Below are 26,865 nucleotides of genomic sequence, written 5' to 3' on the forward strand. Positions count from 1 at the left end.
TACTAAGATCATGGCATCTGGTCCCATCATTTCATGGCAAATAAATGGGAAAAAAGTGGAAGCAGTGACAGATCTTATTTTCTTGGGCTCCAAAATCTCTGAGGATGGTGACTGGAACCATGAAATTAAAAGACGCTTGCTCCTTGGAAGCAAAGGTATGACAAATCTAGACAGCATATCTTTACCAACAATGGTCCATATACTCAAAGCTATGGTTTTTCCTGTAGTCATGTACATATGTGAGAGTTGGACTATAAAGAAGGCTGAGCATGAAAAAACTGATGGTTTCAAGTTGTGGTGCTGTGGTGCTAGTCTCCCATGGACAGAAAGGAGATCAAACCAGTCAATCCTAAAGGAAATCAATCCTGAATTTTCACTGGAAGAACTGATGCTGAAGCTCCAATCTTTTGGCCATCTGACGTGAAGAGCAGACTCACTGGAAAAGACCCTGATTCTGAGGAAGACTGAAAGCAGAAGGAGAAAGGGTTGACAGAAGATGAGATGGTTAGATAGCATCACTGACTCAATGGACCTGAATTTGAACAATCTCTGGGAGATAATGGATGACAGAGGAAACTGCAGTGCTTCAATCCATGGGGTTGCAAAGAGTTGGACATGATTTAGTGACTGAATAACAGCAAAAACATATCAAGGAAATCAAACAGCAAAGAATGCTGTTCAACAGGGATGGAACACCATTGCTGACCCAGCTCCACCACCTTCTCTGGTGGACCCCGTTGCATTCTGACATCATTTTTAGTTTTAAGTCCTCTGGCACTTGTGTATTTAAACCTTCTCAGCTGAAAAACAAAGTATTTTTATTTCTGCATCTATCTTTTCATTTTCCAAATGTTTATTATGACAGATTCTCCAAAAATGCTTCTTGAACAACACAACACAGACTTTACAAAAGCTTAAAATGTCTATAATCTCTGCCTTTATTGATCCGAACCCCGTGTATCACAATTGCTGAGAAAGACTTGTTTCCTGTGAAATAACTTCAATAATTACAGCATGCCACATAATACATATAATCCTCTTTAACCAGCATAACTACGTTTACCCTCACAGGCACTCGTTTTCTGTAATTACTGCTTATATGAAAATAAACCTCGGCTGAAAGCAAGGAAAAAAATCAATGCAAAATAACACCTCTAACTTGCCAACTCTGCAGAGATGTTTACCAATATGCACACACCATTTCTGTGCGCTGCCCACTGAGATAGCACTAACAGTTCACAAATTTCTCTAAGAATAAATCGTATTGACAAAGGCAATGAAATGAAATTGAAAAGTGCTGTCAGCTCAGCGATTTGCTGAAAAATTATCCACAATAATCAGTGACTCCTGACTTCAGGATTTCTAGAAGAACCCATTCCAGTGAATGCTGTGTTTTTTTGGTATCCCATAGTGAGGACATTGTACATTATCATTACCTTTTATCTTTAATGGAAGGAAGCTGTTGTTATAGCAAGACATAGGCATGAATTCTGGCTCTGTCTCTGGTTATCTGTTGGACTTGGATAAATGATTTCACCCCTCTAAGCCTCTATTTTCCTTAGAACTGATATATATCAGGATTTTTTGAGAAGGCCAAAATAGGCATTCACAAACAGGAAATTAATAAATGTTAATATATTTAACATAAACTCACAGTGTAAATTTCCAGTAGAATTCAGTCATAGGAATAAATATTACTTTCCAGATACACTGATGTACTTTCTTTAAACTGGGCTAGCCTGCTTTGTAATAGACCAGGAGGTAATCAGATCAAGATTGCAAACTAAGAACATGCTTCTCTCATCTCAAATCCCCATAAACAGTAGGAAAATATTGTAAATTGAAAACAGCACAAGAAAAGACTTGGTGGCCTCAATAGATCAGAAATTATAATAAAGTTCCTAAAATATTAAAGGCAGAGGAGTTTATATTGAAGGAAGAAATAATGGCCAAAACACACAAAAGAGAGAACTGATGAAGAGCATGAGAGTATCTCAGCTTGGGCTTCAAGCTGAGATAAAACAGATGAAAAGAGAGGATCCAGGGTCAACCAGCAAGATGACTGGCTGAGGCAGAGGCATTCAGGAAGGTCGAACCCTTGGACCTTCTCCTTGTGCCATGCAGGATCAGGAGAGATTTGTGTCCCTAGACAGAAGCGATCCACAACCAGGAAGATGTCCCTCCAGGTAGTCAGGGCTTGGGACAGAATTCACTGCCACCCAGAAGAAAGGGGAGGCCTGACGCCACATCGCTGCCTGGAATTCTGGAAACAAGCCAAGTAATCACATACAGCATGAGACAGACTAACCGAGGAGCCCCGATCCCATATAATCATGCAAACCCAGCAATCTTTTTTTCTTTTTTGCACTACACCATGTGGCATGTGAGACCTTCCCCAAGCAGGGTTGGAACTGTGCCCCTTGCATTAAGGAGCATGAAGTCTTAACTGCTTGACTATCAGGGAAGTCCCCAAACCCAACAAATATTTAAGGAAAAGTAATTCTTTAAAACCTTGGTGTGGCTCAGTAGTAAGAATTCACCTGCCAGTGTAGGAGATGCAGGAGATCCAGGTTCGATCCCTGGGTTGGGAAGACATCATCTTTTGAATAAAAGGGACCATAATCATCAATATGGATAAACTAATATCCAAAGAAACAAAGTTAAAAAATGAGATTTTTTTTTAAAAGTATGTATGGTACATATGGGGCTTCCCAGGTACAACAGTGATAAAGAATCTGCCTGCCAATGCTAGAGACGCCATAGACGAAGGTTTGATCCCTGAGTTGGAAAGATCCCCTTGAGTAAGAAATGGCAATGCACTCCAATATTCTTGCCTAAAAAATTCCATCGACAGAGGAGCCTGGTGGGCTTTAGTCCGTGGGGTCACAGAGAGTTGGACACGACTGAGCACATTACATATGATTAACATCCTAAGAGGAATAAGAAGATAATGTCCATTTTAATAGAAACATATTATAAACAACTAGAGATCTTCAAAAGGAAGGTTGTAATTATTGAAAAAGTCTGAAAAACTCAATATATGTGCCGAGTAACAGAAAAGATATAACTAAAGGATGATTACTTAGCTAGAATATACAACTAAGGATCCTCCTAGAACACAACTCAGAAAAGACAGATAAAAAGGTGAATATGGGTGGGAAAAAAATTCAAAGATTTCAACATTTGCCTAATAGGAATTTCAAAAAGAGAATAAAGAAATATTGATAGAAACGAGAAAAAAAGATTTCCAGAAAAGATAAAAATCCTCAGAATAGATGGGTTGAACCAATGTCCACAACTGGCAGATACAGAGGACAAACTAGTGGTCACCAACGGGGACAGGGCAGTGGGGAGAGGCAATAGAGGGATAGGGGATTAAGACGCACAAACTATTAGGTATAAAATAAGCTCCAAGGATATATCATAGGGGCTTCTCTGGTGGCTCAGCAGTAAAGAATTTGCCTGCAATGCGGGAGACTGGAGTTCGATCCCTGGGTCAGGAAGATCCCTGGAGAAGGAAAGGACAACCCACTCCAGTATTCTTGCCTGGAGAAATCCATGGACAGAGGAACCTGGCTGACTGCAGTCCACGGGGTCTCAAAAGAGTTGGACATGACTGAGTGACTAACACTTCCACTTTCGAGGATATATCATAGAACACATGGAATATAGTCAATACTTTATCCTAACTATAAATGGAGTATAACCTTTAAACACTGTAAACAAATCATTATATTATACACCTGAAATTTATATAATGTTATGAGTCAACTATGCCTCAATAAAAATAAATAAATAAAAAATTTCTCTTCTTTCTTACTGACAGACAATATTATCAACCCGCAGCCCTCCAGAGGCTCAACTCCAATGCCGCAGAATTGGAAGCCCTGCTCAATGGCTGAGTGTCATCAGCATGTTTTCAGAACGCTTACTGAATGGAGTTCAGATCCTGATATACCGGTTAATGCTTCCTTCAAGCTTCCTTTGCGAACTTGATCTTTGCCTTCTGTCACTCAGTGTTCTGTGCCTTCCCTTAGGACCAGTTTTTGCCATGTTCCAGTCTACAAAACTTATCCAGGCACGGAGCGGTCTTTGAAATCAAAGGCACACCATGCTCAGACCTACTCTAAATGCTGCGTGAGTTTCTGATCCAAACTTGTGATCTGCCATTTGTTCTCCGTTCCCTCCCTCCTGGAGTCCTGGTCCAGATGGCACTTTTCATCGGTGCTGTGCCCCATTCCTGTCACAGAACAACAAAGGTTTTAATTTCCAAATATGGAAGCAGTGTTTCAGGACTGACGGTATCTACCACATAAGGTAATGTACTCCTCAAAATATTTCCAAGATTTGGATGTCTGTTACCACAACTGATCACTCTTCAAGTCTGTGTTTGTTGACTAAACTATAAATATTTTAGCAATGGATTCACTCATGTTTTAAAGACACTATGCACTTATGAAAACACAAGGCTCATTATCCATAGAATATTGCATGTAGCTTAGGCAAAATACTTCTACATGTAGTAAGGGAATACAAAAAGGTTAACAGATGGGATGTATTTGCATTAGTGTCTTACTCACAGAAGTGAGGAGGTGAAACCTTTTTTTCTTTGGAAGTTACTTGGCAAAGAACTTGGCAAATAGATTAGAAATTATAACGCTGAGAATCCAATAGCAGAATTAGAGCCAATTCCCATTTAAGTGCCCCCATGCAGTCTCATTTACATGAGGGAGGGGGGGCAGGGAGGAGGGGGAGAGAGAGAGAAGCCTAGTAGAAAAAAAAAGTTGTGAACTCACTATAACAAATGACACAATATGTAGAGACTTCCCTGTGGTCCAGTGGCTAAGACTCTGCGCTTCCAATGCAAGGGGCCCAGGTTCGATCCCTGGTCAAGGAACTATATCCCCCATGCCACAACTAAAGATCCTGCATGGATCTTTTCATTGGTGCATGCCGTAACTAAAACCCGGCACATCCAAATAAATAAAATAAAAATAAATATTAAAAATAAGTGATACAATATGTGACTAACCATATTTTCAATAAAACACCAAGCCAAAAGAATCTGCATGATAAATTATTGAAAGGGGCTGCCCAAGGCGCCAGAAAAGATACAAAGAGTAGCCCATTTCCTAAAGATATAAGATAACTCCTCTGCTTAAAAGAATTCAATACCTTCCTCCACCAGGGTTCAGTGGGCCCCCATGAACTGGACACTGAGCACATTGCCTTCACCCCATAATCCAGGAATACCAATGACATTGGTACTTTTTTTTTTTTTTAGAATAAAATCATTTATTTCCAAAAGTGTAGAAGTGAGGAAGCAACATGATAAAAATTAAGGTCAGTTTCCTATGGATCCATTCTGCCTCAGGTGAGGGACAGTGGCTCTTTGGGCTGGTGTGTTCTCACTGGGAGGGCTTCAGGCGGTCAGATCCCTCGTTGCCATGGCAACCCTCAGTCCATCACCAGCCAGAGCTGGTCCCTCCTGCCCCGCCCTCCCCTGGAGCAATCAACGGGTTAGTGGGTTAATTTCCAGATGCAGCAGCTCTGGATCCTCCCAATGGCCGCCAGGTTCCCCACCCTCTCACTTTCCTGTCCCCTCAGCTGTCTGGCCTTCAGCCCCAACCCCTCCTTGTCCCATTGGGTACCCCCACTACCACCAAGTCCCCAGTTTCTCGGGGTCACCCTCCTCTGGGACTCCTTCCCTCTATCTCCTGACAGTCAGGGCCATGGAGGCCTCAGTGAGCCCAGCTCAGCCCACTGTGGGGCCTGGAGAGGCTGCAGAGGGGGTCAGGGGTGGGAACAGGCAGATCATCCCAAGGCCCAGTCCCACTGCCACCCCCGGCAGAACACATCCTGTAGCAAAAGGTTAAAAAATGAGTAAAAAACACAAGAGCGTGACAGACCGGGAAAGAGCGTGTCCACGCGGGCAGCCCCAACGTGGAGAGGGGCTGTGAGGAGCTTCTGGGCTCCAGTGCCCACTTGCAGCCTGTAGGGTCTAAGTCTGCACCAGCCAAGTGGCCAGGGACTGGCTGGCACCACCTGGGAGTAACAGAGCACTCTGGGGGAGAGTCCGATTGCTCCAGAATCTTGGGTCTCCCAACCAGAACAAACATCTGAGCCTCCAGGCTGGCTCACCCCTGACCTGCCCATTGCTTCTGCTGAGCTCATCTGTGGCCCTGCCCCCGTGGGCCCAATGCCACAGGCTTGGGAGGTGGCAGGATGGAACTGCTGGAGCTCTGGGTCAGAGGGCTCCAGTGGGGCCAGGATGTTTCCCTGGGCTCGGAGGCCTGAGCTGGCTGCAATACAGGCGAAGGGAGCCTGGCATCAGGGCCAGAGCCCTGGACATCTGAAGAGAAAGTGGGGCCTGCAGGGGCGCCCCTAGTACTGACCAGGTGGTGGGAAGGAGACCCAGGGAATCAAGCACATCACCCCACAGAAGGGCAGAGGGTGGGTGGCTGTCTGAGGGGTGAGGCCGGCCTGAAGGCTCAGGGAGCCGTCATACCTGCCAGCTGGGACCCAGCCCTGTGGACCTCAAGAGCAGGTGAGGGAAAAAGAGGGTGGTGTGAGGCCTGGAGGCCAGGCTTCAGGGGGCTCGTAGGCCGCACCTGTGCATGGCTGGTCTGGCAGTTGCTTAAGGACAGAGGGTGGAGGCGGGACTCAGGAGGGAGGGTGTCAGAGAGAGGTGTGAAAGCCTCGAAACCAGACAGCAAGAGAGGAAAGACAGAACCTGAAGTCTGTGAGCCACGCACCACAGCCTCCTGACGCCCCTCTGAACTAAACCCCACCCTCCCCTTCGGCCACCACCCCCACCTGCTTCCCCTCCCCACCCCACCAGTCCCCGTCGGCGCCCTGAGGGCTGCAGCTTCATTTGTGGAGGTGGGCGTCCAGCCACAGCTGCCCAGACTTCCTCAGGGACCCGATGATATCTTGCAGGGCCTGGAGCAGTGGCTTTTCCTGGTACTCAATGCCATGCTTGGTGCACAGGGACCTCACCAGCGGGGCGATCTTGTGCAGGTTGTGCCGGGGCGTGGTGGTGAAAAGGTGGTGCTCGATCTGGAAGTTGAGGTGCCCAGTGAACAAGTCGTTGAAGAAGGACTGCTCCACATTGCAGGTGGCTGCCAGCTGGCTGCTGAACCAGTCGCGGTAGGACTCTCGGTCAATCTCCATGGCAATATGATTCATCTGTGTGACCCACACAAACCAGTGGCTCTCCAGGAACTTGATGAAGATGAACAAAAGGACAGCTCCCAGGACACCATAGAAAGGGATGTAGGTGATGGAGAAACAGGTATAGTAGCTAATGGCCCAGGCCAAGTCCACCCACTCCTTGTGAACAATCATGGTCCTGATGACCTGGTACTGGAAGTACAAAGGTATGAGCAGTGGCAGCCCAATCAGGAAGAAGTACTCATGCTGGTGGTTGTAAGGCAGGTATTTCAGCTTCTTCTTGCCGTACTCAATGGGCTGCCACTCGCCCAGGACAAACATGCAGCATGTTCACATCCAGATCCTTGTGGAAGATGTTGGGTTTGGCGTGGTGCTGGAAGTGGCGATGGTTCCACCAGTTGGCAGAGGCTCCCTTTAAGTGACCCATGATGAACTTGTGAACGATATGGTTCCACGTGGACTTCTTGTAAACAGAGAGGTGGCCGTAATCGTGTTGCATCCATCCAGCCTGGGCCTGAGAGGTAGCAAGGATGAAGGCCGTAATGATGGTTGGAATCCAGCCATTGCCAAAGTAGAAGATAGTGAACCAGGTGATGCTCTCCATGGCGATGATGTGGGCCAGGTGGAGAAGGAAGAAGAACTCGTTACTCTTGAACAGGTTCATGTCCTCAGTGGTCTTTGTCAGGGCCCGGAAGTCCTCGGTGATCTGGGAATTCTTGACATGGTCCTGGTCGGGCTCCTCAGGGGCCAGCTCGCCAATCAACAGGGGCTTCATGAACTTGCGCACAAAATCAAGGTTGCCGTGGAAGGCCAGGAAGGCGTCCATAGCATCTTCCCCAGCGTAGTGCCCAATGACCCACTGGCCCCCCGGGTGCCGGCTGGACCATTTGGTGATGTTGTAGACCTTGCGATCGATGACCAGCCACTTATCGGTGCGCAGGTTGTGCTTCTGAATCTCCTCCCAGCAGAAGGTAGGCATCAGCGCCTCAAGCTTGGTGGCCCCCTCGCCCTCATTCCCCTCCTCCCCCATGCTGCCTGCTGACCAGGTGGCCCGGTGCACTGCGATGAGTGCAGCCCAGGCCCTTCTCGCTTTCCGCTTTTGTCTTCTCCTCCTCCCCCTCCCACGACGTCCCCTCCTCCCCCAGCCTCCTCCCCTGGCTCCGGAGTATCCCTGCCTTTCCTCTCCACTTCCAAGTGCCCCCAAGCGGTCCCCTCCCACTGCCCCCCTCCCTCCTCCTCCCACTCCAGCCCGGGGCACCCGAGGAGATCCCAGGGGAGCCTGGCGGGCAAGAGGGGGCGCACCTGATGCGGTGGGGCAGTATTCTTTTTTTTATAACTCTATTAAATAGGTATTACATCGTTTCTTTTTATAAATATTTACTTATTAATTTATTTGGCTGTGTTGGGTCTTAGTTGCGGCACACAGGATCTTCTTTGCAGTGCAGGATTATCTAGTCGTGACATGCAGGCTTAGTTGCCCTGGGGCATGTGAGATCTTAGTTACCAGGCCGGGGATCAAATCTGTGTCCCCTGCATTGGAAGACAGGTTCTTAACCACTGGACCACCAGGGAAGTCCCCTACATTAGTACTCTGTTATGTCACTTTTTCTTATCTATGTACATGTTGTTCAATAGCTTGTCTACCCAACCAATAAATATTGTCATTCTTCAAAATCTGACTCAGCACCTCTCCTGTAAGAGAATTTGCAGGAGATACCTTCAGTTGGTACCACAAATGTGCCTTCAACAAACCATGACCTCTTTTATCAATAATGACTGTTCATTTGAAAGGCAGCTCTTGGCTTATTTCCAAGCCCTGGTAGAGGGTGAAAGCCTAGATCATGTAGCATCAAGTGATACGCAGTTTTGAGCTATCATGAATTAGTTGTTTATCTGATACACCAAATCAGAAAGTTGACTATATACAGCAGCATTCCATTATAAATTAGAAACTGTAGGGACTTCCCTGGTGGTCCAGTGGCTAAGACTCCGGGCTCACAATGCAGGGGGCCTGGTTTTGGTCCCAGGGAACTAGACCCCACATGCTGCAACTAAGAGTTCACATGCCGCAAATAAAGAACTCATGAGCTGCAAATAAAACCCGGTACACAAATAAACCAACTAGAAATTCTACAATACAGATCAGACTCAGCATGTCTGGAAGGGACATCTCTCCCCCCAATCCCAAGGGGTCACTGGGAGTTTCTTGTGATCAGTTAAGAGAGGAGAAAAATGCCTGGTCCTGGTAAAAACTAAATCTCCCTATATGCCTTTCAGGCCACCCCTGCTAAACAGTGGTTAGTGTAAACCCTCCCCACAAGGAAAGCTTTGGGTTGTTTGCTTAGTGAGAAAGGAAAAGCCACTGAGGCCTAGATCAACACTGACTCATGGGCAAGAGCTAATAGTGCTGGCTGGCTAGTCACAGACTTGCAATCAAAATTGGGAAATGGATGGTGAAGGTGAGCGGGGGAGAGATATGTGGGTGGACTCAGAATGCACATGAGGTATGAAGACATTCACCACAAGGATCACTTTGAAGGAGGCTCTCAATTAGGTAGACAAAATGACCTATTCAGTTTCTGACAGTAGCCTCTTTCGTTAGCCTCTTTGGTGTTTGCTCAGTGGGTCCATGTGAACAGTAGCCATGGGGGACCTCCCTGGTGGTCCAGTGGTTAAGACTTTGCCTTCCAATGGAAGGGGTGTGGGTTGGATCCTTGGTCAGGGAGCTAAGATCTTACATGCCTTTTGGCCAAAAAATCAAAGCGTAAAACAAGAAGTAACATTGTAACAAACTCAATAAAGACTTTAAAAATGATCCACATCAAAAAAGTCTTTAAAAAAGAAAATAGCGGCCACAGTAACAGGGATAAAGGCTTGACATCCTGCTGAGTGTCCAACGTCCCAACAGTAGAAGCCAACACCAAACTCCTGATATAAAATGATTTTCCCCCCAAAATTAAACATATAAAATTACTTTCCCAGAGGTCCAGCCAGTCACCTGGACTTACACTGGCCTTCCTCCATGATGGAAGGGGTGAAAATTTGTCCCTACACCTTAGACTCATATTCTGGGTATACGTTTGTCTTCTCTGCCTAAAGTGCTTTTTCCAGCCCCTCCATGTGGACTTACAGAATGCTCTTAACTATTGCCATTGGTGTCCCACTCACATGCTCCATCCAGAGGAAATATTTTAAGGTAAAAAAAGAATAGTAATGGTCATGCATTTATATAATTGATTGGTCTTTCCCTCCAAAGGTAACTGGCTTGATAAAAGGATAGAATGGCCTGTTTAAATATTATCTACTGCACTAGCTAAGAGACCACTGGGAGATAATATGAGGTTGGGGTGCCACCCTATAGAATACAATATATGCCTTAAATCCGTTTCCACAACATGGTTCTATGTCCTCCAGAGCCAGAGTTCATGGGTCCAGGAATCAAAGGGAGAAGGTAAAAGTACTCCCTCTCACTATTACTATCTAGTGAATTTTTTCATCTTCTTCGCAACTCAAAGAAATTTTGTTTCCTATCAACGTGACTTTTAGCTCAGTGGATTTAGACATCTTAGTGCCTAAGGGTGGAGAAGGCAATGGCAACCCACTCCAGTACTCTTGCCTGGAAAATCCCATGGATGGAGGAGCCTGGTAGGCTGCAGTCCATGGGGCCGTGAAGAGTTGGACACGACTGAAGCGACTTAGCAGCAGCAACAGTGCTCAAGGGAAACACAGTCACTGTTCTAATGAATTCTGAGGCTGATCTCTGACCTTTCTGAAATTCTCATGCTGCTGAGTGGACAGAGGAAAAAGGTTTCTCTACTGACTAGGGAAACTGACCCCAATTACCAGGAGGAAATTGGATTGCTACTATATAATGGAGGTGTGAAGGACTATGTGTGAAAGACTAGAGCACCTCCTAGAACTCTGGTCAATGGAAAATTGACCAACAGCCCTGACCAATGAAAAATTGCAGCAACTCAATTAAGACAGACATCCCAGGATGCAAATCCCACGGGAATGAAGGTTTGGACCACCTCACTAGGTAAAGTACACTTTCTGGGTGAGAAGTTAACAGAGGAAGCATTGGCTTTTTGGATTGGCTCCTGAACAAAAGCAATAATGGCTACCAGTTAACTCTTGTGGCAATCTACGGAAGTATTAATATTAATAGAAAACATAGCAGCAATGCTTTATAATGTTTTTCCCTTTCTCCCCCACATCCTCATGATTTTACAGGAAGAATGCTGGTGATTGCTAACATCTTCAGCTGAGAGTACAACCAAATTGATGACATACGTATCAATGATTAATTGATGGGACAATGTTCTCTCTGTTGGGACACAAACACTTACCTGAGTGAAGGGCAAGAGTGGATACAGAGGGAGGTAAAGAAATGGACTATGCCCCCCAGATCTAGTCTCCCCTCTCCTCCACCCTGTTCTCTGCTTCCAGAGGTCTCTGCTGACCTCTAAGAACCACATCAGTGAACCTCCTTGCCTCCTGATGTCTGGTTGAGGAACATCAGGAGAAGATCAGAGGACAGAAGTAGAGTGAGATGAGATGTTTATTCTCTCTATCCATTTAGTCCCTACTTGTATCCACACATCTGAGATTTCAGCTCCATCCAGGAACCCTGTCTCTTTATCTCTAGGTTCCAGGAACTGCTTCCTTCCATGGACCCTTCTGAAGCCCTGCATTCTTCCTTATGAGTGCCCTAACCTCAGCCTGTGCAGATCTCATTATTGTTGTTGCTGTCATTTAGTCACTGAATCGTGTCTGACTCTTTGGCAACCCCATGGACTGTAGCCTACCAGGCTCCTCTATCCTTGGGATTCTCCAGGCAAGAATACTGGAGCGGGTTGCCATTTCCTTCTCCAGGGGATCTTCCAGACCCAGGGATTGAACCTGTGTCTCCTGCATTGGCAGGTGGATTCTTTACCACTATTGGATCCTCTTCAGTTTACTCAATAACTATGCCTTCTGTTCGGAGAAGGCAATGCCACCCCACTCCAGTACTCTTGCCTGGAAAATCCCATGGACAGAGGAGCCAGGTAGGCTACAGTCCATGGGGTCGCTAAGAGTCGGACACAACTGAGAGACTTCACTTTCACTTTTCCCTTTCATGCACTGGAGAAGGAAATGGCACCCCACTCCAGTATTCTTGCCTGGAGAATCCCAGGGACGGCGGAGCCTGGTGGGCTGCCATCTATGGGGTCGCACAGAGTCGGACACGACTGAAGTGACTTAGCAGCAGCAGCAGCATGCCTTCTGTTTGCTACTGTGACACTGACACAAGCCTCTTTCTCACCCACTAAAATATGAATTCCTTGAAGACAGGGGCTGAGATCCAGTCTACAGAGTTGGCACAGAGCTATGCGAAATGAAAATATCTCCTACCATATTAATAAACAAGAAATGTTACAGCCATCAGTGATTTCTAGCCTGCAAATGTGAATGAGGGCTCCCAAAACTACAATTCAGGGGATGCTGCCAACCCCCAAGGTGATTGCTGAGGATCTGGGGGAATGCAAGAAGCAAGGGTGAACAAGGAAACAGGATTGGCCCCAGATAGCTGAGGTGCATACGAAAGGAATGAATTCAGTGAGCCCAGAGGCTTGAATCTTCCCATACATAGAGTGCTAAATTCCTTAACTTGGGATATCTGATCTTTGATGTTCAGACTGCCTGCTCCCTTTGTTGCAAACATATATATTATATAAGCCTGACTTCTCCTCCTGCCTCCTTAGAGCAATTTTCTCAGAGCTACTGAGATGCTGTCTCCTAGGCTTGGAGTCCTAAACATTCCCGCCAATAAAATGACTCTCTACTTTCAGGTTGTGACTGTATTTTTCAGTCCACAGCTATCTCAGCCTGACCCAGAGAAGGGCTACCTATCATGGACTTAGTCCAGCCAGTGAGTTACCTCTTGATAATATGCACAAAGAGATGGTAACTCCCCGCAGGTGGTCTTGTGTAAGAAAAAGAAATGACCTAAGCAATTTGAGGCAGTAAGAAAAAATGTTTATAATAGCTTGGGGACAGAAAGAAAGACTTCAGCTAGAGGATATCTCATGATTACATTAGCATGAGGTAGAAGCATTGCTATTTGGTTTTTATATGATATTTACAATGTTTTAATATACTATAAGAACAAGACGGGGTATTTTTAGATGAGGCTACATAACCCCAGACAAATCATAATAGGATCTTTTTTTGTTTTTTTTAACTCCAGGCCAATTAGTTGAGGGCTAATTTAGTAATGGAAGATGCTTCCAAATACTTAACACATGACTCAGCTGTATAAATAAGTGGTGGCAAATGAAGCTGAACAAATTTCTCATATGTTCTGATTTGGCCACTGGTGTACACACACGGATTTCTACAAAGCTTGAGTTCTCTCTGTAAAGAAGAAAAAAGTCCAAAACCAATAAATTTTTTTAGGTTACTAAACCAATATCTAAATACTGTGAGATAAATAATTGAATACATAAATAACAACACTATGCTTTAACCCCACCTGATAAATAAAAGCCCATCTGATAAACTTAAATAATACCACACAGAAATAATGCCAAAGGCTCAAGTCAATTGCTATCTGTAAGACAAATAAGGGACTAAATCGACTGAAATACTTTGATTTATTTGGTATATCTAGATTCATTTTAAATAGCTGTAGGAAATACTGAATCTGATTTTGCAATGATAATAAAAAACAAAACCTCTGTGATGGACTAAAATGCTCTAGTATTAGTGAAGAGGGAATTCATAGGACCTGGACTCCATCTTAGGCCTGTTCATTCTGATCATGCTTGGCCCCCTCTCTAATGGACTCTAAACTCTGTGCTTAGTGCCTATGGAAATGACAATAAAAGGATAAGACCCCCGCCGGACAGAGGAACCTTGAAGACCATATCCAGGTTACTCATTGCCTAAGAGAAAACATCTTTTTTGGGTGTTAGTTCTAAAAGGTCTTGTAGGTCTTCATAGAACCGTTCAAGTTCAGCTTCTTCGGCGTTACTGGTCGGGGCATAGACTTGGATTACCGTGATATTGAATGGTTTGCCTTGGAAACGAACAGAGATCATTCTGTCGTTTTTGAGACTGCATTCAAGTACTGCATTTCAGACTGTTTTGTTGACCATGATGGCTACTCCATTTCTTCTAAGGGATTCCTGCCCACAGTAGTAAATATAATGGTCATCTGAGTTAAATTCACCCATTCCAGGCAAATTTGGCCTTGGAGTACAGAATGAAGCAGGGCAAAGGCTAATAGAGTTTTGCCAAGAGATTGCACTGGTCATAGCAAACACCCTCTTCCAACAACACAAGAGAAGACTCTACACATGGACATCACCTGATGGTCAACATCAAAATCAGATTGACTATATTCTTTGCAGCCAAAGATGGAGAAGCTCTATACAGTCAGCAAAAACAAGACCAGGAGCAGACTGTGGCTCAGATCATGAACTCCTTATTGCCAAATTCAGACTTAAATTGAAGAAAGTAGGGAAAAACACTAGACCATTCAGGTATGACCTAAATCAAATCCCTTATGATTATACATTGCAAGTGACAAATAGATTTAAGGGACTATATCTGATAGAGTGCCTGATGAACTATGGACAGAGGTTCGTGACACTGTACAGGAGACAGGGATCAAGACCATCCCTATGGAAAAGAAATGCAAAAAAGCAAAATGGCTGTCTGAGGAGGCCTTACAGATAGCTGGGAAGAGAAGAGAAGCGAAAAGCAAAGGAGAAAAGGAAAGATATTCCCATCTGAATGCAGAGTTCCAAAGAATAGCAAGGAGAGATAAGAAAGACTTCCTCAGTGATCAATGCAAAGAAATAGAGGAAAACAACAGAATGGGAAAGACTAGAGATCTCTTCAGGAAGATTAGAGATACCAAGGGAACATTTCATGCAAAGATGGGCTCGATAAAGGACAGAAATGGTATGGACCTAACAGAAGCAGAAGATATTAAGAAGAGATGGCAAGAATACACAGAAGAACTGTACAAAAAAGATCTTCACGACCCAGATAATCATGATGGTGTGATCACTCACCTAGAGCCAGACATCCTGGAATGTGAAGTCAAGTGGGCCTTAGAAAGCATCACTACGAACAAAGCTAGTGGAGGTGATGGAATTCCAGTTGAGCTATTTCAAATCCTCAAAGATGATGCTGTGAAAGTGCTGCACTCGATATGCCAGCAAATCTGGAAAACTCAGCAGTGGCCACAGGTCTGGAAAAGGTCAGTTTTCATTCAAATCCCAAAGAAAGGCAATGCCAAAGAATGCTCAAACTACCGCACAATTGCACTCATGTCACACGCTGGTAAAGTAATGCTCAAAATTCTCCAACTGTGAACTTCCAGATGTTCAAGCTGGTTTTAGAAAAGGCAGAGGAACCAGAGATCAAATTGCCAACATCCGCTGGATCATTGAAAAAGCAAGCGAGTTCCCAAAAAACATCTATTTCTGCTTTATTGACTACGCCAAAGCCTTTGACTGTGTGGATCACAATAAGCTGTGGATAATTCTGAAAGAGATGGGAATACCAGACCACCTGACCTGCCTCTTGAGAAACCTATATGCAGGTCAGGAAGCAGCAGTTAGAACTGGACATGGAACAACAGACTGGTTCCAAATAGGAAAAGGAGTACGTCAAGGCTGTATATTGTCACCCTGCTTATTTAACTTATATGCAGAGTACATCATGAGAAACGCTGGGCTGGAAGAAGCACAAGCTGGAATCAAGATTGCCAGGAGAAATATCAATAACCTCAGATATGCAGATGACACCACCCTTATGGCAGAAAGTGAAAAAGAACTAAAGAGCCTCTTGATGAAAGTTAAAGAGGAGAGTGAAGAAGTTGGCTTAAAGCTCAATGTTCAGAAAACTAAGATCATGGCATCTGGTCCCATCACTTCATGGCAAATAGATGGGGAAACAGTGGAAACAGTGTCAGACTTTATTTTTGGGGGCTCCAAAATCACTGCAGATGGTGATTGCAGCCATGAAATTAAAAGACACTTACTCCTTGGAAGGAAGGTTATGACCAACCTAGATAACATATTTAAAAGCAGAGACATTACTTTGCCAACAAAGGTCTGTCTAGTCAAGGCTATGGTTTTTCCAGTGGTCATGTATGGATGTGAGAGTTGGACGATGAAGAAAGCTGAACGCCGAAGAATTGATGCTTTTGAACTGTGGTGTTGGAGAAGACTCTTGAGAGTCCCTTGGACTGCAAGGAGATCCAACCAGTCCATCCTAAAGGAGATCAGTCCTGGGTGTTCATTGGAAAGACTGATGCTGAAGCTGAAACTCCAATACTTTGGCCACCTAATGCGAAGAGTTGACTCACTGGAAAAGATCCTAATGCTGGGAAGGATTGGGGGCAATAGGAGAAGGGGATGACGGAGGATGAGATGGTTGGATGGCATCACTAACTCGATGGACATGGGTTTGGGTAAACTCCGAGAGTTGGTGATGGACAGGGAGGCCTGGCATGCTGCGAGTCACGGGGTCGCAAAGAGTTGGACACGACTGAGCAACTGAACTGAACTGAAGAGAAAACATACACTAATCACCCCTGTCTCTGGACAGGCCATAAATTTTTCTGTACCTATCGGAGTGTAACCTCGGGCTTATTGATTATTGGCCAATTGTTTAACTGTTTGAACACATAACACATAAATGATGAGATTATTGGGATTGTATTTACCCTTCCTTTGTTTATGTAAGTCTCAAGGAATTTGGGGTGGTGAGTTCAGACTCTGTACACATGGGGTATAAAAGATTTTCACAAATGCTGGTCGGGGTCCTTGGCTAAGAGAAGACTCTGCCTTGGGCCCGCCGGTGTAATAAACTGCACTCCACTACCTGCATTGTTCTTCTGAGTGAGTCTGTTTCCCAAAACGCGTGGCTACAACATTTGGTGCACGGGCCGGTAAACTCCTCACTTTGAGGAGGCAAGTCCCATTTGAGACTACTCCGAGGCCTTGCGGCTTGAATCTTCTAGAGGGTGGAAGGTGCCTCGCCCTTCTAGAAGGATTCTGCCTCTCAATGCCTGGACCTTTCACGTTAGCAGGTAGTGGACGGCAGCAGGGGAACTGAGCACTCAGGTGAGGAGGAACCCACCCGGCAGGGTGGAAGAGGGGGCCTGATCACCCCCCTGGGAGGGACTGGAAGGAGCAAGGAGCCTGGAATAGGCAGGCAGAGATTGCTGGGTACACAGGTGGATGAGCATGTTAGGGCTTAGGAAGGGAATTTGTGAAGGTCATTTAGGAGGTGTGTCCACACCGTCTCAGGGGAAATTATTACCAAGCTGTCACCAGGGGATTTTTAGTATAGAAAACTGGTCCTTGTATGCTCATATTTTGCCCTCCCCCAGGAGGTGTCCTGTCTGCCGTAAAATTCTTGACCCCCTCGGAATTGTCAGGCTAGAAGGAGGCGGATACATAAGTAAATATGAAATGGCTTTCCAGAGACAGCCTGGGACATGGGATGTTTAACCCATCTGTGTTTTCATCTGCACCTGATCAAGCCCACCAAGGCAGAACAGACTTTCATGGAGAAACAGTCTTGGACCACGTGGTGTTCTGGTTCGGCCGTGCTGACCAGCAGGTGAAGACATGCCGATCCCCCTTCTCCCTCTGGGATCTGGCAGGATTTGGATGAGGATGACCTGCCCCTCCCCCATACTGGATGATGTTGCGCCTGCAGCACAGTGCTCCACCAGGACCGGAGGCCGCCTTAATGCCCAATTCAGGGCCAGGTGAAGTTCTTGCAGCAGCCGCAGCTCCTTCGCCAGCTCTACCGGAGGTCGTAGAGCCGCCACCTCGGCAGGCTCCGATCCCGGTGGCAGAAGCCTCTGGCCAACACTTCCAGGATCCAGCTCCGGCTGAACCGCCCAAGCTATACCCGTCTCTTCCGGTGAGTACTGACAAGAAGAGGGGGGAGACGTTGGAATTAAGCAGAGACTGCGCTCTGCCAGAGAGCCGGAGGGAACGAAAGAGAACAGACAAGAGATTCGCAATGCTAGCTGCTGCTCTGGGAAAGTCTATTTTGGGCCCTCCAGAAAACCTCCTCTGCCCCAGGGACAGGACAGTCCTTCAACCGATCCCAACTGAGGCCCCGGGCCCCATTACAGCCAAACCAGTGTGCCCCGTGCCGAGGTTTTGGCTCTGGAAAAATGAATGCCCTAAGGCAAGGAAGGAAGAGGAAGTTCCTGCAGTTGTGGGGCTTGCTGACTTGGAAATTAAATAGGGCTGCCGGTGCTCAGAGATATTAGGTCCCCGAGAGCCCTTGTTAACCTTAAAAGTGGGGGACCAAACATTCCTGAGTGCTCAGTACCCCTGTTGGGAAGAGACTTGCTCTCCAAGCTAGGAGCACAAGTGACTTTCTCCCCTGAAGAGAGGCCCACCTTCTGGATGGGACTATGACTTATTTGTTCTCTCTCTCAATACCCGTCCCAAGATGAGTGGAGGTTGCATGAGCCTCCAAAGGAAGAACTAGGTGGGCCAGAAGAACATGAGAGAGAGCTAAGTCTATTCCCTGAGGTCTGGGCGGAAGACAACCCCCGCCCCACCCCCTCGCCCAGGCTGACTAAACATCAAGCCCCAGTGATAACAGAACTCAAGCCAGACATCATCCCAGTTAGAAAGCGCCAGTACCCACTACCAACAGAGGCCCAGGCCGGCATACTACCCCACATCAATAGACTGAAACAAGTGGGCATTCTAGTAGAGTGCCAGTCGGCTTGGAATACGCCAATCCTGCCAGCCAAAGAGGAAGGAAGACAGGACTATAGGCCTGTACAAGATCTCAGGCTAGTCAACCAGGCTACTGTGACTTTACACCCCACTGTTCCAAACCCCTATACCTTACTTAGCCTCCTCCTGCCGAGGACTAAAGTTTATACTTGCCTAGATCTCAAGGATGCCTTCTTCTGCATACGCCTTGCCCCAGCGTCACAGCCCATCTTTGCCTTTGAATGGGAAGATCCAGTCGGGGGAACCAAACAACACCTCACCTGGGCCCCCCCACAAGGGTTTAAGAATTCCCCAACCATCTTTGGGGAAGCCTTGGCTTCTGACCTGGACTCATTCCAGCCGGACAAGTACAGATGTTGGCTCCTACAATACATGGATGACCTGCTGCTGGCTGCTGAGACCAAGGAAAAATGCTGGGAAGGGACAAAAGCACTACTCCAGCTGCTGATGGAATCGGGTTACCGGGTGTCGAAGATGAAGGCACAGATCTGCGAGGAGGGGGTAAGGTATCTGGGGTTTGTTTTAAAAAAGGGCACAAGGTTCCAGACCCTAGTTGGATCCTGTATACTGATGATACTAGCCTGATAAAACAAAGACAATGGCTGTCAGGTTAGCCAAAGTGGAAGGGGCCATCAAGACTAAAAAGGTATGGTGGGAATAGCCAAGTGGCAAATTATTGGTACCAGAAGAGCTGGCACACACTCTGGTAAGTCAAACACACCAAGTGACCCACCTAGGCCATGCAGCCTGCTCACAGGTTAATGCTGCCTCTCGGCACAGACAAAAACCTCCGGGGATTCAGCTGAAAGGCACGCTGCCCTTTGAACACCTGGGAGTGGACTTCACTGAAATGAAACCTCACCGACACTACTGTTACCTGCTGGTCATGGTGTGTACATTCTCGAGATGGGTAGAAGCTTTTCCTACCTGGACTGAAAGAGCATCAGAAGTAGCCCGGTGCCTGCTTAGAAAAATAGTTCCCAGATTTGGATTTCCTACCAGCATTGGATCAGACAAGGGCCTGGCTTTTGTAGTTGATTTAGTACAAGTAAACGAAACTTTAAACATCAAATAGAAACTGCACACTGCATATAGGCCTCGAGTTCTGAGATGGTGAAATGAACCAACCGAACACTTAAAGAGACTCTCCAAGTGGATCATAGAGACTGACTGCTCCTGGGTGGACTTGCTTCCGACAGCTCTGCTCAGACTCAGGATGACCCCACGGTCCCAAGGCTACTCTCCATACGAAATTGTGTATGGGAGGCCGCCTCCCATAATAAAACAGGTGTCAACAAATTTGCCTCAGGTAAGGGAGATAGGATTTCACAGCAGATGCAACTAGGTAAGGTAATAAATCAGGTAACTAAATTTGTACAAGAAAGGGTGCCGTTCCCCCTTGGGGAACAGATTCATAAGTTTACGCTTGGTGACCAAGTATGGGTCAAAGACTGGAAACATGATTTACTAGCCCCTTGGTAGAAGGGCCCTTATATTATTCTAACTACCCCTACTGCAGTTAAAGTTACAGGTATTGCCCCTTGGATCCATCATATGAGGGTGAAGAGAACATACCACGCAGACCCAGAAAACACTGAGTGGGCTACACAGAGGGACCCCTCTGACCCTTGAGAGACTCAGACCATCCTTAAAAAGAAGATCCCGGGCGAGCTGGTCGGGGTCCTTGACTAAGAGAAGACTCTGCCTTGGGCCCGCTGGTGTAATAAACTGCACTCCACTACATGCATTGTCCTTCTGAGTGAGTTTGTTTCCCAAAACGCATGGCTACAACATTAGCATTTGTGACACTCTCGGGTCCTTAGTAAAACTATCGAGTCTGAGGTTCAACGAAAGGAGGATTGGTGAGCCTTCACATTCATAAAAGAGGAGTTTAAGATTTCTATGGCAAAGTGGATTATTCAATAGAGAACTCACACATTTTTATGGTTATATCTGACCAGTCCTACTGGCAAACAATAAGGCACTTTTGTTACTACTCTGCCATCCTGGGTAAATTCAAACCACACCTGTTTAGAAGGGTTGCTAGAAAATTTCTACAAATTTTGACCTGTGTCTCCTCATTCAGAGTAAGCAAGAATGTGCTTCTATATCATATTTGTATCTCAGGTTTCAAAGCCCTACGTACGCAGGGGAGTAAAGTCAGTTTGCTATTTTATGGGTCACTTTGTGGAGTGAATGTCTTCTTTTACCTCTCTTCTGCCTTTTTCCCCCCTTGTATAAAGGAAACAACATTGTTTTAATCAGGCTGTTTGATTCAAATTCTATTAATAATATTCCCTTGATTTTAACTATGTTTTTAACGCTAAGATGCTCAGTTTCCCCATTTATAAAATTGGGCTAAGAATAACTGTTTTACACAGTTGTTATCATGTATATCAAAAATGCATAGAAAGTATCTATTTCAACACCAGGTATTTAATACATGGAAGCAGCATCATTATCCATGTTGTTGTTATCACAAGTACCCCTCAAGACTTCTAAGATTCTAATTTGATTTTGAGAACCTGCAGTATTTAGGAAAGCAATTATTCAGGAAGGCAGGGTGAATCACTAGTAAGTCAGTCGTATTTTATTCATTGACATGTACCTAATGATGAAGGACAGGCTTCTTCTCCAAGCCTTTCTACCATATAAAATGTCTGTATCTTAAGTAGAATTATTTTTGAACAGCAATCAGAGAGCCAGTGGAGGTGAAAATTTAGGTGAGGTCTGCAAAGTCTAAGACACTCCCAGAGCATTCAGAATTCAGAAATGAGTTTTTCATTTGTCAGTGTTGGTCCCGATTTCAGCATCCTCTGTGAGCACTTAACAACTTTTGCTATTGCCATTTTAATATAAAACCTCCATGAAATGATTTTTGCCATTTTTCTTGCTATAATTGTTGCCATTGTTCATTTAGCCAGCATCTATATCTCTTCTGTCCGATAAATAAACAAAATGTTTAAATCACTTGACAACTATCCATGCAGGTCCGATAAATAGTACAATAACAGAGATGCTTTAAGCATGAAACTGAAAATCCTCAAGTTCCAGCCATATTATAATATCAGTGTTGAAATTTTTCACCTAAAGAATTAGAAAACCTTTTACAATGGGATTAATACATCACATCATTTAACATCTACCTTTCTTCTTCACCTGACACTGAGACCATATCTAACAACAAATAATTTGCCCCATTCTTTCAAGATGTCAAATGTCTTTTTTATGTATTTGAATGATTTGATCTAAGAGAAGTAGCTTGGAAAAGCATTAGGAGTGTCAGGTTTTATAACAAACCATGTGGGTGGAGGGTTTTGTTGGGTTTTTTTTTTTTTTTTGGCTGACAGCAAACAAGTCTATCTGAAAACACATAAGCTCCAGCAGGTGCCCAGAGCTAATTTGGTTTGACACTATTTTTAAAAAGCACTAGCTAAGTTTTATAACAAGTCATAGTGAATGGCTGTATTGTTTCTCTGTCTTCAGCAACCCAGGGACCAGTTTTAAAATAGGACCCTAAACAGAAGGCCATGAATCTAAAACACCCAGCTTCTTAAATCTTCTCCTTAGATCCCTAGATGCAAAATGCTTAGAGGTTTACACTTGACTTTGCACTTCACACCTTCCACCATGAAATCGAAATCGCTGCACTTCCTGTCAGCAGTTTTCATTTAAATCTACTGAGTTTCAGCTCTGGCCAGCAAGGATGATGTGAAATGCTTGCCGGCAGCCAGGTTCAAGATGGATTTGTCGATCCAACCACCTGCTGACGGCATGTGTTTGGCTCCCAGCATTCACAGTGGATATTCATCGTGATATTCACTCTCCCTATGGACTCTCACAGCAGACACATCAGTCAGCATCTCCTACTAATACTCTCAGCTTAAACGCCCACTTAGGTGTGGTGTTTGAAGAACCCTTCATTTTTAATCTCTCTGATACATGCGGTTAGCCTGGCCTTTCCTCTCTCAAACACAGAAGTCCTATTTGGATTAAGATACAAAGATTGGATTTGGCGAGTTGTTTTTTGTTTGTTCTGTCTTTGTCTATTCAGGCACAGAACTCACTAATTTACTGCCAAGGGTCAAAATATACATTTCTACTATTGAGTTGGCAGGTGCAATGTTAAGAGTCAGTCAAACTTGAATTTGAATTCCAGCAAGTTCACCTGACAGTGTGTCATCTTAGGCAAGTTACTTAGGCAAGTGTGTCATCTCTGACAAGATAGAAATAACAGTTGCTGCTGCTGCTAAGTCGCTTCAGTCGTGTCCGACTCTGAGGGACCCCACAGACGGCAGCCACCAGGCTCCGCCGTCCCTGGGATTCTCCAGGCAAGAACATCGGAGTGGGTTGCCATTTCCTTCTCCAGTGCATGAAAGGGAAAAGTGAAAGTGAAGGCACTCAGTCATGTCTGACTCTTCGCAACCCCATGGACTGCAGCCCACCAGGCTCCTTCGTCCATGGGATTTTCCAGGCAAGAGTACTGGAGTGGGGTGCCATTGCCTTCTCCGAAAATGGTTACGAAGATTAAATGTGATGATATATGTAAAATGCCTAACATTAAGTCATGTTCGTAATAAATGTTCAATAAATTCTAGTGGCTAGAATTCTAGTTTTAACTTTTTATTTTATACTGGGGTATAGCCAATTAACAATGTTGTGATAATTTCAAGTGAACAGAGAAGGGACTCAGCCATAGATACACATGTATCTATCTCCCTGCAACTTCTCCTCCCGTCCAGCCTGCCACATAACATTAAGCAGAGTTCCAAGTGCTCTACAGTGGACTCCTGTTGGTTATCCATTTTAAATACAGCAGTGTGTACATGTCCATCCCAAACTATCCCTTCCCCCATTTCTCACTCCTGGCAACCATAATTCCTTCTCTAAGTGTATGAGTCTGTTCCTGATTTGTAAAAAAGTTCATTTGTATAATTTCTTTTTAGATTGACTTTTTTAAAAAAACAGGGAAATAACCCATCTAACTCTCAGATAGCTCTGTAACAGGATGGGGGCAGCCAGCATTAGCCTCCTCTTGCAGACTGGAAAATGGCAGTGCAAAAAGGTGAAGCAATTCTCCCAAAGCCTTACAAGAGGGAAGTAGAGAGCCCAAACTAGACCCTAGGATCGTCTAACCCTAAATCCAGTTCTTTTTCTCCAATTTTATTACTCGCGGTTTGACTTTGTTCAACACCCTCTGGATTATTCAGTGGAAACCGATTCTCAGCAGTCTCCATTCTTGGCAGACATGGTAAACAGAATTGTGAGTCTATGATGGGGACAATGACAAGCCGTCCGAGTCATGTCCACCCTGGTCCTGCCAGTGCAGCCAAGGATCAAACTGGGGGAGGACATGGCTGCCTTCCATGCCATCAACTTCAAAAGACTGGGGTATTAGGGCCAGAGAGGATCGGGTAGGGCAAGTGGTTAAGGCCTCAAGCCAAGGTTAAGATGTGATGAGTTCAGTGCTGACATTTTGAGGCTGAAGAGACAATAGGACTTGTTGCCTGGCCCACTCCACCCTCATTCAAAGGGCTGGCTCTGTAACATGCAGTACTCTTGGCAGCCCTGGGTGGTGCAGAACGGAGCTACCATGGTTGGCTGTCACCCTTATATCCCAGACTCCCAGGTCTCAAAAAAGCTGCCCAGTGTCTCATAATTTTAAAAAAAAATTTTTTTTTATAATACTAAAATTTTCCTGTTTCTCTTGACCTTCACAATCATACTGGACTGTAGACAAATCAAGTATTTTGTAAGGAGCCTGAGGTTCAGACATGATAGCTGCTAAGAGAGGGCACCAAAGGGGAAGCCAGGCCACCTAATGCCTCATCCCGAATTCTTTGCACCACCTCCTGCCTCCTGTCGTATCCATGGGAATCCCGCCACTCTGCCTCTTGGTCTCCCACTAGCAAGCATAAAGGGGATTCTATAAACATTTGCTGAATGGATGGTAGAACAAAGGGATAATGAGGAGCTATGTGTTCCCATTTCTACACATTCTGCCTCTCTTTTATTGTGAATGAAAATGCCAGCAAACACAGCTGAAATAATCAACTCATTTTTGTCCTGTCATGCCAGTTTGTCATGTTACCACCAGCCAAAGCAGTAATGACCCGGGTCAACACACCCGGAACACTCCTGTGGAAGAGATTCTCAACAAGGGAAGGTTGCATAAAACATCCTGAAAGAACAAAGAAAAAACCCACAAAGCTAAAAGACCACAAAATTAATGTACCCCATCTTCATTTAGCAGGCACTGCCAGTCTCTTTCTCTGCTGATGACCTATTGTTGTTTTTGTCTTTTGGTTGCTAAGTCATATCCAACTCTTTCGCGACCCTATGGACTGCAGCCCACCAGGCTCCTCTGTCCATGGGATTTCCCAGGCAAGAATACTGGAGTTGGGGTGTCATTTCCTTCTCCAAGGGATCTTCCTGACTTAGGGATTGAACCCGCAGTGGAAGCCCCCGGCAGTGGAAGCACAGAGTCATAATCACTGGACCACCAGGGAAGTCCATGTAAATGTAATTATAGAGCACAAAGGTCATGAGACCGTTTGGTCAGCTCAGTTAAGACGTCAGACTCATCAAGTTTGAAAAGCTGGAATATGAAAAAACCTAAGAAAGAAATTATGAGAGGTCTGAAAAAGCAAAAGAGAGACAAAGATGGAGAGAGAGAGAAAATGGGTCCAAGGACTGTGCCAATGATAACCAATAGTGACGGAACATGTTCCTGTTAGTATGTCTATCTAAACTTGACTCAACAAAAACCCCTCAGATCAAACAGAATTGGCCTTAAGATTCCTCAGATTGCACTGTTATTGTTTATAACAGATTCATTAATCAGGTGATCAAGGCCCTCTTTTATCAAAACATCCTTGATCACTCAGATTAGCAGGAGTCTGGTGCTCCACTACTGGATTGCTGGTCACCCAAGCACTTGTTTATAACATTTCCTGTTTCATTGCGACAAGACAGGGCTCGCTTTGGCAGCACATATACTAAAATTGGGATGATACAGAGAAGATTAGCATGGCCCTTGTGCAAGGATAAATTTGAGAAGCGTTTCATATTAAAAAAAAAACAAAAACAAAAACAATGTAACAAGACAGCCTTCCCAAACCAGACCTCCCTGTTATCTAATCACATTTCTGTTCCAGATTTTAATCCTCATTCAGGAACACTCAGTGGCAAAAACTTTTATAGTGTAGTTAAAGACACCTGAAAAATGTGTCTGATGTGTTTGATGGGGAAAAATGTGTGGAACATTTAGAGCCTCAGTATGAGTTCTAGGAAACGTTTCTTGTCTTTCTGGTCTAATTGAAGGGGATGTTAATCCCTGTATTCAACCCCACAAAGTGGTCAGTTGGGTAGGTCGTGCTATTTGATGTTGTTCTCCAAAACCTCAAATCAACATATTATATATCTACGGAAATAGAAAAGTCTCATGGGTCCCAAGACCTATAAGATGCAATAGAGAATTCTAAAGCAAACAGGTGAGGGATGACAAAATTACCACAGAATGCCAAGAGAAAAAAACAATATATGGGCTGCTGCTTCATTTTATTTTATTTTTGATGGAGGGCAGCCATCTGTGCTTATGAGAAATCTTAAAACAGTGCTTCTCAACCAATGTCACCCCCTCCAGGGGACATTTTGGACATTTTTGGGGGTTATTTTATTGTCTCAATGGTAAGAGGACCCCAAAGCCATCCAGTGGATGCAGACCAGAGATGGCAGATGTCCTGAAGTGAGCGGGCTGGTGCCATGGGGCAAAGCACTCTTCTACACCCTATACGATATCATATACATCCAAGGCTCTTGCCCCACATTCATGCAGGTGAAATCCTATTTACAATCGTCTAAATCCAATGCATATGTTTTAGATGCCACATCCAGCTTCTTCGATGTGTCCTCTCGT

At 45.0% G+C, this 26,865-nt stretch overlaps 1 protein-coding gene and 2 pseudogenes across 1 annotated transcript in view; 1 reads left to right on the forward strand and 2 right to left on the reverse strand.

The window, feature by feature from the left end:
- Nucleotides 1-26,865, reverse strand: part of LY96 (lymphocyte antigen 96) — a 286,083-nt gene that overhangs the window by 139,985 nt on the left and 119,233 nt on the right. The gene's annotated exons all lie outside the window — the stretch shown is intronic.
- Nucleotides 6,871-8,203, reverse strand: LOC145510426 (acyl-CoA 6-desaturase pseudogene; annotated as a pseudogene).
- LOC145511784 (U6 spliceosomal RNA) lies at nt 25,922-26,021 on the forward strand (annotated as a pseudogene).

This window comes from Giraffa tippelskirchi, chromosome 6 (genome assembly GCF_054371585.1).
Source record: "Giraffa tippelskirchi isolate mGirTip1 chromosome 6, T2T-mGirTip1v1.2.pri, whole genome shotgun sequence".
Taxonomy (NCBI): Eukaryota; Metazoa; Chordata; class Mammalia; order Artiodactyla; family Giraffidae; genus Giraffa; species Giraffa tippelskirchi.